General features: G+C 43.5%; 1 pseudogene across 1 annotated transcript in view; it reads right to left on the reverse strand.

Moving 5' to 3' along the window:
• Window positions 1–2,165: 2,165 nt before the first annotated feature.
• The window catches only part of LOC311127485 (V-type proton ATPase subunit B, brain isoform-like), a 28,634-nt pseudogene continuing 10,718 nt past the window's right edge, over window positions 2,166–20,081 (reverse strand). Inside the window, exons 7-10 of the transcript in view lie at window positions 14,092–14,193; window positions 13,916–14,031; window positions 9,770–9,776; window positions 2,166–2,366 (exon numbers count right to left, since the gene is read on the reverse strand). The product of the transcript in view is annotated as a V-type proton ATPase subunit B, brain isoform-like (transcript). The remainder of the gene's footprint in view (window positions 2,367–9,769; window positions 9,777–13,915; window positions 14,032–14,091; window positions 14,194–20,081) is intronic.

The raw sequence follows: 20,081 nt of genomic DNA on the forward strand, positions 1-20,081 counted from the left end.
TTTTCCCAGATTTGAAGGGTGCCTTCTCCCAAGTGCTGTTTTCAGATCTCTCCACAAGTTTTCAATGGGATTTAGATCTGGACTCATTGCTGGCCACTTCAGACCAGTCCAGTGTTTTGTCTTGAACCATTCCTGGGTGTTCTTTGAAGTGTGTTTGGAGTCATTGTCCTGCTGGAAGACCCATGACCTTCGACAGAGACCCAACTTTCTGACACTGGGTCTGACATTGCGCTCCAAAATGCGTTGGTATTCTCCAGATTTCATGATGCCATGCACACTTTCAAGGCACCCAGTGCCAGAGTCAGCAAAGCAACCCTAAAACATCACTGAACCTCCTCCATGTTTGACTGTAGGGACGATGTTATTTTCGTTGAAGGCTTCATTTTGTTTTCTGTAAACATAGAGACGGTGTGCTTTACCAAAAAGCTCTAATTTGGTCTCATCTGTCGACATGACATTCTCCCAAAATGATTTTTGTATGTTCAGGTGTGTTTTGGAAAATTGCTCAGCAGTGGGGTCCTCCTGGGTCTCCTACCATATAAACCCCTTTCATTGAGGTGGCGACAGATTGTGCGAGTTGAAACTGTTGTACCTTGTGTCTGAAGGTCAGCTTGAATCTGTGTGGTAGTTGACTGAGGTGTTTTCTCCACCATTCGAACAATCCTTTGCTGCAATCTTCCATCACGTTTTCTCTTGCGGCCACTTCCAGAAAGGTTGTGGCATGGGCCTTAAACTTCTTGATAACATTACATATGGTGGAAACAGGAACATCAAAGTCTTGTAGCCTTGAGATTGTCCATGCTTGGCTACAATCTTGTGTCTGACCTCCTCAGATAATTATCTAGTTTTCTTTATATTTTCCATGCTCATTGCGGTACACACAGTGACACAAAACAGGAGAATGAGTCCTTTTCTCTATTCAAACTGGTTGAATTAGTCATTTTTATATTGCAGCCACCTGCAACTCACCAAAGATGAGTTCAATTCCAAAGTACAGGAGAATCGCCTGCTTGAAATCTAATTATTTCTGACTACTTCTAGAAGGTGCCAATAATATTATCCTGGCCATATTAGGATTTCTTTGTGGAATAATTATTCAGATTTTTTTGTTTTGTTCAACTGCACACCGATGACATACATATGTGGCTACCAAAATATTTTTTGATTTCAACAGTTTTCTGGAAGAAATTGTGCATTATTTGAAAAAAGTGCAAGGGTGCCAATATTTTGGGCCACGACTGTATACCTCCATTCATGTTTTTAACTGGTACCAGGGGACCTTTAAACAAGTCTTGTGAGGCTTGTGGGTGTCCTATAGTAAAACAACCGACATGTACGTGTTTGTGAGATACTCACCTTTGCACAGAGGGTGTAGCCCAAACACTTCGGACGCTACAGACAGATGTTGGCAGATCGGCTGTCCCAACTTCAGACGAGTCACAAGATGCTTGTGGGAGGTTGTAGAGCAAAACGGAGAACACCATCGTGTTGGTGAGAGTCTCATCATAATAGTTTGTAGGCAAAACCGTTCAGACGCTACAGACGATTTTGTGAGAAGACCGATTCTCGGGATGTCTCATGGTCTGACAAACACCGCTCTAGCTCTGCCACCTTTCATCGCAAATGCGGAAGTGTGACATCAGGGGATTGAGACACATCCAATGCAAAAAAACAGACATCTCTAGCGTAAACTGACGGATTTTGATGGCATTTTTTATCATTATGCTAATTCGATTTCAGTGGGCCTATGGAAATCGACTCTGTTAACATTCAAAGATTGAGGTTTATGGACAAACATCGGATTCTGCAGTGAGACTGTGAGAGCTTGTTGACGATAGAATGTTGTTGACGATAGAATGTTGACGATAGAATGAAGTTAGTTGTGTGTGGAGAAGCACATAGCGCTCCTCCACTGAATAGGCCTATACATTTCACAAACATTTATGCCTGCATTGTTCTAATTAGTGGTAGCCACGGTAAAGGTTGGTTAGCTTCACGGTTTAAGCTATTGTTTTGTTTGTTTTGTCAAAAAAGTTTCAAACATTTTAGTAGTAAATGAAATGCACGGAGCCTGATCAATTCTGATCAATCCTACTGGGGCCAGTGGGGCACCATTCCAGAAAGAATGTGCAAGCTTAACTGAGCACCTTTTCACTGCGCAGGCACTACTCTGTCCTTGGAGAGCGGTGGTATCTTGTCCTTGGAGAGCGTGGTATCTTGTCCTTGGAGAGCGGTGGTATATTGTCCTTGGAGAGCGGTGGTATCTTGTCCTTGGAGAGCGGTGGTATCTTGTCCTTGGAGAGCGGTGGTATCTTGTCCTTAGAGAGCGGTGGTATCTTGTCCTTGGAGAGCGGTGATATCTTGTCCTTGGAAAGGATGGTATCTTTTGGTGGTATCTATATATTGCCAGTGTTAAAACCTATGATCAGCACTTCTATTTTAAAAAATTATATTCAAAAATGTATATTTAAATCTGTAATCATGTGACTTAGGCCTACTTACCTGCCTTTGGTATCTTCTATGTATGGGCTATAAGCTGGTATCTGGTAAGCTTATGGAGATCTCAGATTCAGAATCAGTTTGGTATTGGGGTAGCTGACTAAACTCCACGATATAGCTATACATCTCAATGGAATTGAGTTGCAATGAGTGTGGGCGGACTGTACCTCCGACTGCATCGAGTCCCCATCAGTTGATACTTGTAGAAATGTCCATTCTTTAATGCTTTCCTTGTACTTATGCTTGTCCTGTGTAACTGCGAGATTTTCTTTGGGTGCTGAAATCCGTCGTCTTTTATAAAGGTAGCATTATACACAACCTCGGTCAAGGGAGCCGTTGTTTATTAATGGAGAAGAAGCAGCCTGTCATTGCGCAACAGATTGTTTTGTTTGGGCAGGGGATGCATAAAATGAACGTTTTTATAAAAGATTATGGATTCCAAATCCAACTGGCAACTCTATAGCACTCAGGATACGCACAGGTACACAGTTAGCGTTAAATAATGGATAGTATCGAGTGGTAGTGCACACTTGAACGCTTGAAGTCGTAAGTTCCTACTCCATTGAAAAACTGTGGATTATGGGGCGCAGTTTGACAGTATGGACATTAAAGTATGGACATTTATACAAGTATCGACTTATAGTGACTCGATGTAGTAGCGGTACACTCTTCTGGGCGCATCGTGCTAGAACCCTGTATGGAAGATATCCATATTACATCGTGCTAGAACCCTGTATGGAAGATATCCATATTACATCGTGCTAGAACCCTGTATGGAAGATATTCATATTACATCGTGCTAGAACCCTGTATGGAAGATATCCATATTACATCGTGCTAGAACCCTGTAAAAATTATGCTGTGATTTGTGATGTCACAGCTGTATTGGTAATGTGTCAGTCATTACTGTCTCCATTGACTCTAACTCATCGCACTAAATGGTTGTTAATTAGTCAACAGAAGAGCAGTGCTGTGTGTGTGTCAGCATGGCTTCCAGCATGCTTTGTCTTACACCGGCAGTAAAGGGATGCTGTCATCTCTGCTTATATCACTATCTCTTTATTTCTCTCTCTCTCTCTCTCTCTCTCTCTCTCTGTCTCTCTCTCTCCTCCTCTCTATCTCTACATTCATCTGTCTCTCTCTCTCTCTCTCTCTCTCTCTCTCTCTCTCTCTCTCTCTCTCTCTCTGACTCTCTCCCCCTCTCTCTCAGTGAACATAAAATAACCACTAATGGACATACAGACACTAATTGCTACTGACTCATACAAACATTTTCCATTTTCAGTAGACCACCTGAGCGATGCTCAACTCTACAGTTATGATGAAGCTGTAAATGTCACCAAACCTTTCCTGAATTCAACCTCTCAGAGTAAGAGAGAGAGAGAGAGAGAGAGAGAGAGTGAGAGAGAGAGAGAGAGAGAGAGAGAGAGAGAGAGAGAGAGAGAGAGAGAGAGAGAGAGAGAGAGAGAGAAGAGAATGAAGGAGGGGAGAGAGAGCTAAGAGATAAATAAATATATGTCCATCTGTGGAAGGATAGAGTGGGTGTGAGGCAGGAAAAAGAGTGTCAGGTATCAGTCCTACTGTCGCTTACTTTTCTGCTTACAGCTTATGTGAACTCCACCTCTCCACTTGCACTTCTCTACACTGTCCTCTCCTTTCCTCTAACTCTCTTGTTCTCTTTATATTAGTTAAATGTGATAAAGCAGCAGCAAAACATGAGTTCTGGACAGTAAACACAGAGAAGAACACACAAAGACAGCGGGGCCAGAGATAAATATGATTTCTCTAAAGCCACTTAACTGCTCTTCTCTGATTGGTCGTCCTGGGTGAAAAGGAAAGACCTGATTATCAGATGAGTCACCAGATAGAGACAGAATGAATGGAGGGAAATTGAAAGAGCAATAAGTGGAAAGGTAGGTCAGAAATGATTCACCAATAATGTGCTGTGGGCGGGCGTCAGGAGAAATAAAACTCTGGTCAAGTCACAGTGGTAATAATATACATGGATAGAGAGAGAGAGAATTATTGTGATAGAGAGAAAATAAATAAATATTGTTAAGGTACAAACACAACTTGAACTAAGGGACATGTTTCCATATCTACACATGCCATAGAGTTTATTGTACACATTCGCTGCCTCCGTCACTGCTTTCTAGCTCTATCTCGCGCTCTCTCTCTCTCTCCCTCCCTCCCTCTCACACACACACACACACACACACACACACACACACACACACACACACACACACACACACACACACACACACACACACATACACACACACACATACACACACACACACACAGACACACAAACTCGCTCACTCTCTTTGTCCAGGGCCTACTTGTCATGCAGTGAGGGAGATGTGCGAACTCGCCCTCTCACTCTTTCCTCTCCAATCTGTTCATTTCTTGTCGTTTACCCTCCTAACAAGGCCTTATTCAACACTATCATCCCCAAGGAGAAGACGAATCCTATTTACATAATTGAAGGAATCAGGACAGATAATACATTACTTAGAGTGTGTGTGTTTGTGTGTGTGTGTACATACATCCCTGAGGACATACAGTGGCTTGCGAAAGTATTCACCCCCCTTGGCATTTTTCCTATTTTGTTGCCTTACAACCTGGAATTAATATTGATTTTTGGGGAGCTTGTATCATTTGATTTACACAACATGCCTACCACGTTGAAGATGCAAACTATTTTTTATTGTGAAACAAACAAGAAATAAGTAAAAAAAACAGAACACTTGAGCGTGCATAACTATTCACCCCCCCCAAAGTCAATACTTTGTAGAGCCACCTTCTGCAGCAATTACAGCTGCAAGTCTCTTGGGGTATGTCTCTATAAGCTTGGTACATCTAGCCACTGGGATTTTTGCCAATTTTTCAAGGCAAAACTGCTCCAGCTCCTACAAGTTGGATGGGTTCTGCTGGTGTACAGCAATCTTTTCAAGTCATACCACAGATTCTCAAATGGATTGAGGTCTGGGCTTTGACTAGGCCATTCCAAGACATTTAAATGTTTCCCCTTAAACCACTCAAGTGTTGCTTTAGCAGTATGCTTAGGGTCATTGTCCTGCTGGAAGGTGAACCTCCGTCCCAGTCTCAAATCTCTGGAAGACTGAAAAAGGTTTCCCTCAAGAATTTCCCTGTATTTAGCGCCATCCATCATTCCTTCAATTCTGACCAGTTTCCCAGTCCCTGCCGATGAAAAACATCCTCACAGCATGATGCTGCCACCACCATGCTTCACTGTGGGGATGGTGTTCTCGGGGTGATGAGAGGTGTTGGGTTTGCACCAGACATAGAATTTTCCTTGATGGCCAAAAAGCTCAATTTTAGTCTCATCTGATCAGAGTACCTTCTTCCATATGTTTGGGGAGTCTCCCAACACTCCCAACACCAAACGTGTTTGCTTATTTTTTTCATTAAGCAAAGGCTTTTTTCTGGCCACTGTTCCGTAAAGCCCAGCTCTGTGGAGTGTACGGCTTAAAGTGGTCCTATGGACAGATACTCCAATCTCCGCTGTGGAGCTTTGCAGCTCCTTCAGGGTTATCTTTTGTCTCTTTGTTTTCTCTCTGATTAATGCCGTCCTTGCCTGGTCCGTGAGTTTTGGTGGGCGGCCCTCTCTTGGCAGGTTTGTTGTGGTGCCATATTCTTTCAATTTTTTAATAATGGATTTAATGGTGCTCCGTGGGATGTTCAAAGTTTCTGATATTTTTTATAACCCAACCCTGATCTGTACTTCTCCACAACTTTGTCCCTGACCTGTTTGGAGAGCCCCTTGATCTTCATGGTGCCACTTGCTTGGTGGTGCCCCTTGCTTAGTGGTGTTGCAGACTCTGGGGCCTTTCAGAACAGGTGTATATATACTGAGATCATGTGACAGATCATGTGACACTTAGATTGCACACAGGTGGACTTTATTTAACTCATTATGTGACTTCTGAAGGTAATTGGTTGCACCAGATCTTATTTAGGGGCTTCATAGCAAAGGGGGTGAATACATATGCATGCACCACTTTTCCGGGATATTTCTTTTTCATTTCACTTCACCAATTTGGACTATTTTGTGTATGTCAATTACAGGTTGTAATGCAACAAAATAGGAATAACGCCAAGGGGGATGAATACTTTTGCAAGGCACTGTACATCCATGAGGGCTTCCAGTGACACTCTCTTTGGAGGTTTGAACCCTGCTCGTTCAGCACTCACAGTTCAAAAACAGGTCACTCAGACACTAACACACACACACCCTGCTATACACAGACACCCCAGAAAAACACCATCACTCTCTTATCCACTCATCTCCTCTCCTTTTTTGCCTCTTCTCCTCTTTCATCTACTCTCCTCCGCTCTCATCTCCTCAAATTTCCTCTATTCCGGTCTTCTCTCCTCTCATTTCCTCTCCTCCACCCTCCTCTTCACTCCTCTGTTCTTGTGCAGCACATGATGTCTCCCCTTCAATACAGTGAAAAACCCATAGAGACTGTGAAAAGGGTTAAGGTTGACTCAATTGAATATTGATTAAATAGATAATAATAATAATAGTCGTCTGACTATTACCATTCACACTACTGCTCTGTCACGTTTTGCCATTTTAGTGGTGTGTGTGTGACGTGACTTTCATTAATATGATGACTGTTATTTATCGAAACAACTAACTATGTTTAATTGTTACACGATTAAATTAATCATGTAACAATTAACTCATTAGGATTGGGGGCACCACGGAATAAGTTACCATTACCGACTTAAACTCTTAAAGGTCTTTACCTATCAATATGTATAAAACAGTCAACGTATTAATCATTACCTCTTATCAGTCATCATTCTGAATGGTCGCAGAATTCTTGGATCCGCTAGAACCCCAGCTTTACTTATGATTCAGCACTACACAAATTGGCTTAATTATTTATTTACTAGCTAACCAAATAATAACACTGAATACATACATACTTAATACATGAGAAACAGTCCCTAGCGGACTAACAACAGCATGACTGCTTGGTTATCAAAAGAGGGAGGGGTAGATAGGGAGAGGGAGAGGCAAAGAGAGAGTCAAACTTATCGTTGATACATTTGGAAGCTACCCTCAAAGTAATCATAATACTTTGCTCACAAACCACTGCCCGTTTGGGTAAGAAGTCATGCATGTATTTACGTGTAGATGTCTTTGTTTGTCATCTCTCCTTTGAAACCAATCAATCCTTCTATGGGAAGGGGTCGGTTTTAGTGTCCCGTTTCAGTGTAAGGCTCTGCTTTTCCACCAGACGTCACAATGTCCTTCTTCTTAGTTATCCTGGCTTGGAGTGGAGTGTTCTAAATAGAACAGATACTCAGATGCATTCCAATGATTGTCTGAGATGGGATTTTCTTCTTCCCACCTCATGTCTTTAGTCAAAGTTCTAGATCCCTTTACACGCACAGCTGCAGACTGGCAATTTTCTGGTCTATTGAGTTTATCTTCTTCACCTCGTGTTGAGATTCAATGTTCTAACCATTTCAAACATGTGGACTACCGTCTCCACGCTTTCTGGTCTGATGTGAATTTGTCATTCAAGCCTTTATGCCCTCTTGGTAAAAGGGGCGTTCCTACTTGCTGACACGATCTCTGAGCTCACTTGGGGCGTGGCTACTTACTGTGCATAGTTTAAATGAAAAACAATGACCTCATTAGGAAACTAAAATCACATTCCAATCTTAACAAAAATACTTTCATCATTGTTCATTTCTTATACACAACGTATTGGATGAAGACTTGACAGATATAATGTGTATACTTTCCAAATTACAGTATGTTCTTGATACCATCCTTAATGACATCACAAAATAATAAACAATATGACATGATTATTCTTTAGATCCCCACTGACCATTCCCCACATTCTGATGTTGGAAATATTGATCCAGTTTTGGCGGCAAAAGTATTCTGGAGACAAAGCACATTCCTTTACCAATACTGAAGAGCAAGGGAGACATTCCCCTCCTGCCTAATTTACGACTGAGTGTTAAGGTGTCAAAACCGGCCCAGCCCCCCCCCCCCCCCCCCTCCCCTCTTCTGTGGGTAGGAGGGGTCTGGTTGTTGTCAGCCATTTGCCAAGATGATCTGAGGCCTTTGATCCTCACCCAGGAGAGTCATGACACTATGTTATCATCATTACTTTAATTATATGTGTTATCATTTTTTCATCGCATGCAGACAGCTCATGAATAATTCCATGCATGTGGAGAAACCATAAGAGTTTATTTACCCTGAAAAACACTTATTGACACACACACACGCACACACACACAAACACTAACACATACGTCTGATTAATAGAAAGATACGAGTGACAGAATGGAGGAGAATCTCACAGCATGTGACACTCCGCATAATAACACTGCTCACAAACAGTCATTTGTGTGTGTGTGTGTGTGTGTTGTGATCTATGAGATGTGACAGTGTGTCATCATGGCAGACACATTGAGGCTTTGAAGAATGATAAACACACATGCCCTCTAAAAAAGCCACCCCACGCTAAGACTTACCCTTGTGCCAAGCTGTGTGTGTGTAGGTCTGTTTCTGTCTGTGTACGTGTGTGTGTGAGTGTGTGTCTCTTCTTCTCAGCTGGTATGGCCGATTTCCATGCAGTAATTCAGCTCCCTCTAGGACTCAACTGACCCCCCTACACACATGCACCTACGTGGACACATGCACGCACACACACACACACACACAAACACACACACACGCACACCCAGACACACCAGGGAGGATACAGCCCATTCCCGCTCCACAGAGAGGTGTTTAGTAAAGGTGTGAGTCTGGCAGAGCAGGGAGGAAAGTGAGAGAGAGACCAATAGATTAGATTAGATTAGATTAGATAGATAGATAGAGAGATAGAGAGAGAGAGAGAGAGAGAGAGCAAAATGTCTGTGTGTATGTGGACACCGTGGAACACACAGCACTCTCCTCTCTCACTCCCCTTTTCTCCTCGCTACCTTCCTAAACATCAACATTAACCCCTATCCTATCAGTTCTCAGTAAAATTGGAGATCAAACCAGCTTGTTTCTCAGCACGTATTCAGTAGCAGTTGTCACGACTTACAGACAGTCTACCTGTTAGGTGTAGGTGTACTGATTGAAGAGAGGTTTATCGCATCCATTATTACACAGACCAACCGCACCACCCTGTGGCCTTATACTGCACTGCATCTGCTTTGCTGTCACAGAGGACTGTGTCTGCCTGTAACTCTGTGTGTGTGTGTGTGTGTGTACATTGCAGCTATGGCCACACAGAGAACATGAAGACGTATGAAGACATGAAATTGCATGACGCATTCATCAAAAGTAAAACTCAAGTCAACTATTTTCTGATGAGTTGTATATTTTAACATTTTTAGTCATTTAGCAGACGCTCTTATCCAGAGCGACTTAAAGTTAGTGAGTACATACTTTTTTTTTCATACTGGCCCCCAGTGGGAATCGAACCCACAACCGTGGTGTTGCAAGTGCCATGCTCTAACAACTGAGCTACAAAGGGCCTGTGTAGCTCAGTTAAGATAAATGGACTGACAATCTGTGTGTTTTTTGTCAGACAATCATCTTCATTGCATTGTCCATCAATGGAAGACTTCCATGGAAAAACCATTGGCTCAATCATTTTCAGACACAAAATATCTGTATGGCATTAGAGGGCGAGCAGCGTTTTTTTTCTTTATTGCACAGACACACTCCAAAAAGCTGAGCAGTCATTCGTGCATTTAGACCAACACTACACTAACCAACCATACTGAAACTGAGAAATATACAGTGCCTTGCAAAAGTATTCATCCCCCTTGGCGTTTTTCCTATTTTGTTGCATTACAACCTGTCATTTAAATGGATTTTTATTTGGATTTCATGTAATGGACATACACAAAATAGTCCAAATTGGTGAAGTGAAATGAAAAAAATAACTAACGGAAAAGTGGTGCGTGCATATGTATTCACCCCTTTGCGATGAAGCCCCTAAATAAGATCTGGTGCAACCAATTACCTTCAGAAGACACATAATGAGTTAAATAAAGTCCACCTGTGTGCAATCTAAGTGTCACATGATCTGTCACATGATCTCAGTATATATTCACACCTGTTCTGAAAGGCCCCAGAGTCTGCAACACCACTAAGCAAGGGGCACCACCAAGCAAGCAGCACCATGAAGATCAAGGGGCTCTCCAAACAGGTCAGGGACGAAGTTGTGGAGAAATACAGATCAGGGTTGGGTTATAAAAAATATCAGAAACTTTGAACATCCCACGGAGCACCATTAAATCCATTATTAAAAAATGGAAAGAATATGGCACCACAACAAACCTGCCAAGAGAGGGCCATCCACCAAAACTCACGGACCAGGCAAGGAGGGCATTAATCAGAGAGGCATCAAAGAGACCAAAGATAACCCTGAAGGAGCTGCAAAGCGGAGATTGGAGTATCTGTCCATAGGACCACTTTAAGCCATACACTCCACAGAGCTGGGCTTTACCGAAGAGTGGCCAGAAAAAAAGCCATTGCTTAAAGAAAAAAATAAGCAAACACGTTTGGTGTTCACCAAAACACATGTGGGAGACTCCCCAAACATATGGAAGAAGGTACTCTGGTCAGATGAGACTAACATTTTTGTCCATCAAGGAAAATTCTATGTCTGGCGCAAACCCAACACCTCTCATCACCCCGAGAACACCATCCCCACAGTGAAGCATGGTGGTTGCAGCATCATGCTGTGGGGATGTTTTCCATCGGCAGGGACTAGAAAACTGGTCAGAATTGAAGGAATGATGGTGCTAAATACTGGGAAATTCTTGAGGGAAACCTGTTTCAGTCTTCCAGAGATTTGAGACTGGGACGGAGGTTCACCTTCCAGCAGGACAATGACCCTAAGCATACTGCTAAAGCAACACTCAAGTGGAATGGCCTAGTCAAAGCCCAGACCTCAATCAATTTGAGAATCTGTGGTATGACTTAAAGATTGCGGTACACCAGCGGAACCCATCCAACTTGAAGGAGCTGGAGCAGTTTTGCCTTGAAAAATTGGCATAAATCCCAGTGGCTAGATGTGCCAAGCTTATAGAGACATACCCCAAGAGACTTGCATCTGTAATTGCTGCAGAAGGTGGCTCTACAAAGTATTGACTTTGGGGGGGGGGGGGGGGTGAATAGTTATGCACGCTCAAGTGTTCTGTTTTTTTTACTTATTTCTTGTTTGTTTCACAATAAAACATATTTTGCATCTTCAAAGTGGTACGCATGTTGTGTAAATCAAATAATACAAACCCCCCAAAACTCAATTTTAATTCCAGGTTGTAAGGCAATAAAATAGGAAAAATGCCAAGGGGGATGAATACTTTCGCAAGCTACTGTACCTAAATATATACCAAAGAATATAGAGAAACAAATATAGAAATACAGTGAGGGAAAAAAGTATTTGATCCCCTGCTGATTTTGTACGTTTGCCCACTGACAAAGACATGATCAGTCTATCATATTAATGGTAGGTTTATTTGAACAGTGAGAGACAGAATAACAACAAAACAATTCAGAAAAACGCATGTCAAAAATGTTATAAATTGATTTGCATTTTAATGAGGGAAATAAGTATTTGACCCCTCTGCAAAACATGACTTAGTACTTGGTGGCAAAACCCTTGTTGGCAATCACAGAGGTCAGACGTTTCTTGTAGTTGGCCACCAGATTTGCACACATCTCAGGAGGGATTTTGTTCCACCCCTCTTTGCAGATCTTCTCCAAGTCATTAAGGTTTCGAGGCTGACGTTTGGCAACTCGAACATTCAGCTCCCTCCACAGATTTTCTATGGGATTAAGGTCTGGAGACTGGCTAGGCCATTCCAGGACCTTAATGTGCTTCTTCTTGAGCCACTCCTTTGTTGCCTTGGCTGTGTGTTTTGGGTCATTGTCATGCTGGAATACCCATCCACGACCCATTTTCAATGCCCTGGCTGAGGGAAGGAGGTTCTCACCCAAGACTTGATGGTACATGGCCCCGTCCATCGTCCCTTTGATGCAGTGAAGTTGTCCTGTCCCCTTAGCAGAAAAACACCCCCAAAGCATAATGTTTCCACCTCCATGTTTGACGGTGGGGATGGTGTTCTTGGGGTCGAGGCAGCATTCCTCCTCCTCCAAACACGGCGAGTTGAGTTGATGCCAAAGAGCTCGATTCGACTATGGTCCCAGCTGCCTTGAGATCATTGACAAGATCCTCCCGTGTAGTTCTGGGCTGATTCCTCACCGTTCTCATGATCATTGCAACTCCACGAGGTGAGATCTTGCATGGAGCCCCAGGCCAAGGGAAAATAGTCAGTTATTTTGTGTTTCTTCCATTTGCGAATAATCGCACCAACTGTTGTCACCTTCTCACCAAGCTGCTTGGCGATGGTCTTGTAGCCCATTCCAGCCTTGTGTAGGTCTACAATCTTGTCCCTGACATCCTTGGAGAGGTCTTTGGTCTTGGCCATGGTGGAGAGTTTGGAATCTGATTGATTGATTGCTTCTGTGGACAGGTGTCTTTTATACAGGTAACAAGCTGAGATTAGGAGCACTCCCTTTAAGAGTGTGCTCCTAATCTCAGCTCGTTACCTGTATAAAAGACACCTGGGAGCCAGAAATCTTTCTGATTGAGAAGGGGTCAAATACTTATTTCCCTCATTAAAATGCGAATCAATTTATAACATTTTTGACATGATTTTGTTGTTGTTATTCTGTCTCTCACTGTTCAAATAAACCTACCATTAAGATTATAGACTGATCATTTCTTTGTCAGTGGGCAAACGTACAAAATCAGCAGGGGATCAAATACTTTTTTCCCTCACTGTATATCCATCTATTCTACAGGTCTTCCATGTAAATAACAAGACATTGTCATTACTAAACCACAGCGTGTGTGTTGAAGGAGCAGCTACAATATCATACACAATATAGAGAAATATATAGATGGCACATATACGTAAATCGGCAGGAATAACAATAGGCATCTGTGTAGTTTGTGAGTTGCGTATTTTAGTTCAAATACGAAAGTAAGTTTAAGCATTTGGATTGACATAGTGCAAAAACAGCACTGATCTGTGCAAAACATACCAGCAGCAACAACACACAGGCAACATTCTGGTCATAACAAAATACCATTGAAAATGTAAACAATCACTGAGTGAAATGTGCTGTTGGGCGTAATCGCATCTGTCATATACATGCATTATCACTGCATGATCACTGCATCATCACTGATCTACACTACATCTACAGCACCAGTCATAAGTTTGGACACTTTTTTGGTTACTACATGATTCCATGTGTTATTTCATAGTTTTGATGTCTTCACTATTATTCTGCAAAAATAAAGAAAAACCCTTGAATGAGTAGGTGTGTCCAAACTTTTGACTGGTAGTGTATATGTGGTCGTTGGCAAGGTTGAGGAACAGACAGACGTTGTCCATGGAACCATTCTCCTCAAAGTCTGACTTGAAGAACAGAGCTGTCTCCATGTTGACCTGCGGTCAGGGGTTAGTGGTCAAGGGTTAAGGGACAATGTGTCTGCGCGTGTGTCTCACCCCCATTGCGGCGAAGACGATAGCAAAGTTGTCATCACTGTAATCCATCACGTCTTTAGACTTCCTCACGAGGCCTGCCTGACGACAGATCTGAGCCACTATCTAGAGAGAGAGAGAGAGAGAGAGAGAGAGAGAGAGAGAGAGAGAGAGAGAGAGAGAGAGAGAGAGAGAGAGAGAGAAAATGTCAATTGGCTTTCTACCAAAATACCGTACTACAAACCATGTACACACCCTGCACATCCCTATTGGCAAACAAAACAAAACAAAAGCAAAGCCTTCTCATGCTTTGTTGATTTCAAAAAAGCTTTTGACACAATTTGGAATGAGGGTCTGCTATACAAATTGATGGAAAGCAGTGTTGGGGGAAAACATATCACATTATAAAATCAATGGTTAAAATTGGCAATAAACACACAGATTTCTATCCTCAGAGCTGTGGGATGAGACAGGGATGCAGCTTGAGCCCCACCCTATTCAACCTTTATATCATTGAATTGGCATTGGCACTAGAACAGTCTGCAGCACCCGGCCTCACCCTACTGAACTCATAAATCAAACGTCTACTGTTTGCAGATGATCTGGTGCTTCTATCCCCAACCAAGTAGGGCCTACAGCAGCACCTAGACCTTCTGCACATATTCTGTCAGACTTGGGCCCTGACAGTGAATCTCAGTAAGACAAAAATAATGGTGTTCCAAAAAAGGTCCAGTAGCCAGGACAACAAATACAAATTATATCTAGACACCGTTGCCCTAGAGAACACCAAGAATTATACGTACCTCGGCCTAAACATCAACACCACAGGTAACTTCCACAAGGCTGTGAACGATCTGAGAGACAAGGCAAGAAGGGCCTTCTACGCTATCAAAAGGAACATAAAACTCAAAATCCCAATTAGGATCTGGCTAAAAATACTTCAATAAGTTATAGAATCCATTGCCCTCTATGGTCGTGAGGTCTGGGGTCCACTCAACAACCAACAATTCACAAAATGGGACAAACAACCAAATGAGACCCTGCACGCAGAATTCTGCAAAAACAAATACTTTGTGTGCAACATAAATCTTAAAACTTGCTAGTTATCAATATCCAGAAAAGAGCTGTTAAATTCTACAACCACCTAAAAGGAAGCGATGCCTACACATTCCACCTACAGAGAGATTAACCTAGAGAAGCGTTACCTCAGCCAGCTGGTTCTGGGGCTCCGTTCTCAAACACAAAACAGACCCCACAGAGCCCCAGGACAGCAACACAATTAGACCCAACCAAATTATGAGAAAGCAAATAGATAACTATACTCAACAAAATAATAAACGCAACATTTAAAGTGTTGGTCCCATGTTTCATGAGCTGAAATAAAAGATCCCAGACATTTTCCATAAACACAAAAAGCTTATTTCTCTCAAATGTTGTGCACAAATTTGTTTACATTCCTGTTAGTGAGCATTTCTCCTTTGCCAAGATAATCCATCCACCTGAAAGGTGTGGCATATCAAGAAGCTGATTAAACAGCATGATCATTACACAGGTGAACCTTGTGCTGGGGACAATAAAAGGCCACTCTAAAATGTGCAGTTTTGTCACACAATACAATGCCACAGATGTCTCAAGTTTAGAGGGAGCGTGCACTTGGAATGTTAACTGCAGGAATGTCCACCAGAGCTGCTGCCAGATAATTGAATGTTCATCTCTCTAGAGAATTTGGCAGTACGTCCAACCGGCCTCACAACCGCAGATCACATGTAACCACGCCAGCCCAGGACCTCCACATCCTGCTTCTTCACCAGTGGGATCGTCTGAGACCAGCCACCCGGACAGCTGATGAAACTGTGGGTTTGCACAACCAAAGAATTTCAGCACAAACTGTGAGAAACCATCTCAGGGAAGCTCTTCTGCATGCTCGTCGTCCTCACCAGGGTCTTGATCTGACTGCAGTTCGGCGTTGTAACTGACTTCACTGGGCAAATGCTCACCTTCGATGGCAACTGGCACGCTGGAGAAGTGTGCTCTTCACGGATGAATCTGGGTTTCAACTGTACCCAGCAGATGGCAGACAGCATGTATGGCATGGGCAGGCATAAGCTACGGACAACGAACACAATTGCATCTTATCGATGGCAATTTGAATGCACAGAGATACTGTGACGAGATCCTGAGGCCCATTGACATGCTATTCATCCGCCACATGATAATGCACGGCCCCATGTCACAAGAATCTTTACACAATTCCTGGAAGCTGAACATTTCCCAGTTCTTCCATGGCCTGCATACTCACCAGACATGTCACCCTTTGAGCATGTTTGGGCTGCTCTGGATTGACGTGTACGACAGCGTGTTCCAGTACCACCAATATCCAGCAGCTTCGCACAGCCATTGAAGAAGAGTGGGACAACATTCCACAGGCCATAATCAACAGCCTGATCAACTCTATGCAAATGAGATGTGTTGCGCTGCATGAGGCAAATGGTGGTCACACCAGATACTGACTGGTTTTCTGATCCACGCCCCTACCTTTTTTTAAAGGTATCTGTGACCAACAGATGCATATCTGTATTCTCAGTCATGTGAAATCCATAGATTAGGGCCTAATGAATTTATTTCAATTGACTGATTTCCTTAAATGAACTTGTTATGACAAGTTTCTCTGTAATCAAGTAATTCATGATGCAAGAAGATATTTAACACTTAGATGGAGAATTGATGCAAATTATTTAATAGATACGGTACCGGGTTCGCATAACAAACGGCACGTGCTTTGCCTCTTGTCATCCGAACTCACTGAACAAAGGAAATCTCTTAGCTTATATATTTGTTTTCAAGCTAATTCTATCCAACAGTTGCCATCCATTATTGAGTGTCACTCCTCACCAGAAAAGGATCACCCTATATGGTATTTTGTTGCACCCTAGTAAGGATATTCCATCACGTACTCCTCCTAAGATTAGCACCAGTGGCCCCCCTGCTATCTTGGCCCGCATACTTTTGTCACGAATTCAGCTGAGGCTGCCCCTCCTCCTTGCTCAGGCAGGTTTCGGCGTTCATCGTCACCGGCTTACTAGCCACTACCGCTCAATTTATCATCACTCCATTTGTCTTGTCTTGTCTTGTCAATCACACACATCTGTGGTCCTCTGTAGCTCAGCTGGTAGAGCACGGCACTTGTAACGCCAAGGTAGTGGGTTCGATCCCCAGGACCACCCATACACAAAAATGTATGCACGCATGACTGTAAGTCGCTTTGGATAAAAGCGTCTGCTAAATGGCATATTTTATATTATATCTGGAAATTGGAATGCCTAAACAGAGAGTACACAGTGGCAGAATACCTGACCACGGTGACAGACCCAAAATTAAGAAAATCCTTGACTGTTGGCCCAGAACAGGAAAGCACGTCTGGCCCTTAAATCTACAAGGAAAGCTAACATTAAAAATATGCATGTCAATCTCAAATTAGAAGTGAGATTGACTTCATCATTACTTATATTTGTGAGAGGTTTTGACATGTTTAAACTACAAGCACACAGCTCAGACACTCATGCATACCCCACAAAACATGCAACTAGAGGTCTCTTCACAGTCCCCAACTTCACAGTCCCCAGACTATGGGGGGTGCACAGTACTACATAGAGCCATGACTACATGGAACTCTATTTCACATCAAGTAACTCACACAAGCATTAAAATACACCATATCGAACAGCGGGGACTGTAAAGAGCCACACACACAGGCACAGACACACGCATACACACACATAGATTTTATGTTGTAGATATGTGGGAGTAGATTAGTGGACTGAGAACACACACTTAATGTGTTGTGAAATCTTTTGTGAAATGTAATTTAATGTTTTTAATTGTATATAACTGCCTCACACTGCCCTACCCTATGCTTTGACTTCTTTCTCCCCTCTCTCTCCAGATAAAATCTTGCGACTTGTGACGGCAGGCCGCCCAACAACCTGCCCGCTTGACCCTATCCCCTCCTCTCTTCTCCAGACCATCTCCGGTGACCTTCACCCTTACCTCACCTCGCTGATCAACTCATCCTTGACCGCTGGCTATGTCCCTTCCGTCTACAAGAGAGCGAGAGTTGCACCCCTTCTCAAAAAACCAACACTCGATCCCTCCGATGTCAACAACTACAGACCAGTATCCCTTCTTTATTTTCTCTCCAAAACTATTGAGCGTGCCGTCTTTAGCCAACTCTCTTGCCATCTCTCTCAGAATGACCTTCTTGATCCAAACCAGTCAGGTTTCAAGACTGGTCATTCAACTGAGACTGCTCTTCTCTGTGTCACGGAGGCTCTCCGCACTGCTAAAGCTAACTCTCTCTCCTCTGCTCTTGTCCTTCTAGACCTGTCTGCTGCCTTTGATACTGTGAACCATCAGATCCTCCTCTCCACCCTCTCCGAGCTGGGCATCTCCGGCGCAGCTCACTCTTGGATTGCGTCCTACCTGACCGGTCGCTCCTACCAAGTGGCGTGGCGAGAAGCTGTCTCCGCACCACGTGCTCTCACCACTGGTGTCCCCCAGGGCTCAGTTCTAGGCCCTCTCCTATTCTCGCTATACACCAAGTCACTTGGCTCTGTCATATCCTCACATGGCCTCTCCTATCATTGCTACGCTGACGACACACAACTAATCTTCTCCTTTCCCCCCTTCTGATAACCAGGTGGCGAATCGCATCTCTGCATGTCTGGCAGACATATCAGTATGGATGACGGATCACCACCTCAAGCTGAACCTTGGCAAGACGGAGCTGCTCTTCCTCCCGGGGAAGGACTGCCTGTTCCATGATCTCGCCATCACGGTTGACAACTCCGTTGTGTCCTCCTCCCAGAGTGCGAAGAGCCTTGGCGTGACCCTGGACAACACCCTGTCGTTCTCCGCTAACATCAAGGCGGTGACCCGATCCTGTAGGTTCATGCTCTACAACATTCGGAGTGTACGACCCTGCCTTACACAGGAAGCGGCACAGGTCCTAATCCAGGCACTTGTCATCTCCCGTCTGGATTACTGCAACTCGCTGTTGGCTGGGCTCCCTGCCTGTGCCATTAAACCCCTACAACTCATCCAGAATGCCGCAGCCCGTCTGGTGTTCAACCTTCCCAAGTTCTCTCACGTCACCCCCGCTCCTCCGCACACTCCACTGGCTTCCAGTTGAAGCTCGCATCTGCTACAAGACCATGGTGCTTGCCTACGGAGCTGTGAGGGGAACGGCACCTCCGTACCTTCAGGCTCTGATCAGTCCCTACATCCAAACGAGGGCATTGCGTTCATCCACCTCTGGCCTGCTGGCTCCCCTACCTCTGCGGAAGCATAGTTCCCGCTCAGCCCAGTCAAAATTGTTCGCTGCTCTGGCACCCCAATGGTGGAACAAGCTCCCTCACGACGCCAGGACAGCGGAGTCACTCACCACCTTCCGGAGACATTTGAAACCCCACCTCTTTAAGGAATACCTGGGATAGGATAAAGTAATCATTCTACCCACCCCCACCCCCAAAAAATTTTTTTGTTGAAAAAATAATAAAATATAAAAAATAATAAAAACGAACAAAAAAATATTGGTTATCCCACTGGCTATAAGGTGAATGCACCTATTTGTAAGTCGCTCTGGATAAGAGCGTCTGCTAAATGACGTAAATGTAAATGTAAATGTTAATTTTGCTGGACACAAGAAAGAGTAGATGGCAGCAGCTAATGGGGATCCATAATAAATACAAATATGTACAGACTCAGTGAGCATAGCCTTGCTATTGAGAGAGAACGCCATAGGCAGACCTTGCTCTCAAGAGAAGACAGGCTATGTGAACACTGCCCACAAAATGAGGTGGAAACTGAGCTGCACCTCCTAACCTCCTGCCAAATGTATGAACACCTTAGAGATACATATTTCCCACAGATCATACGGACCCACAAAGAGTTTGAAAACAAATCCAACATTGATAAACTCCCATATGTGTTAGGCAAAATACCGAAGTCTGCAATCA

Source organism: Coregonus lavaretus, assembly GCF_964263955.1.
Source record: "Coregonus lavaretus genome assembly, chromosome: 4".
Lineage (NCBI taxonomy): Eukaryota > Metazoa > Chordata > Actinopteri > Salmoniformes > Salmonidae > Coregonus > Coregonus lavaretus.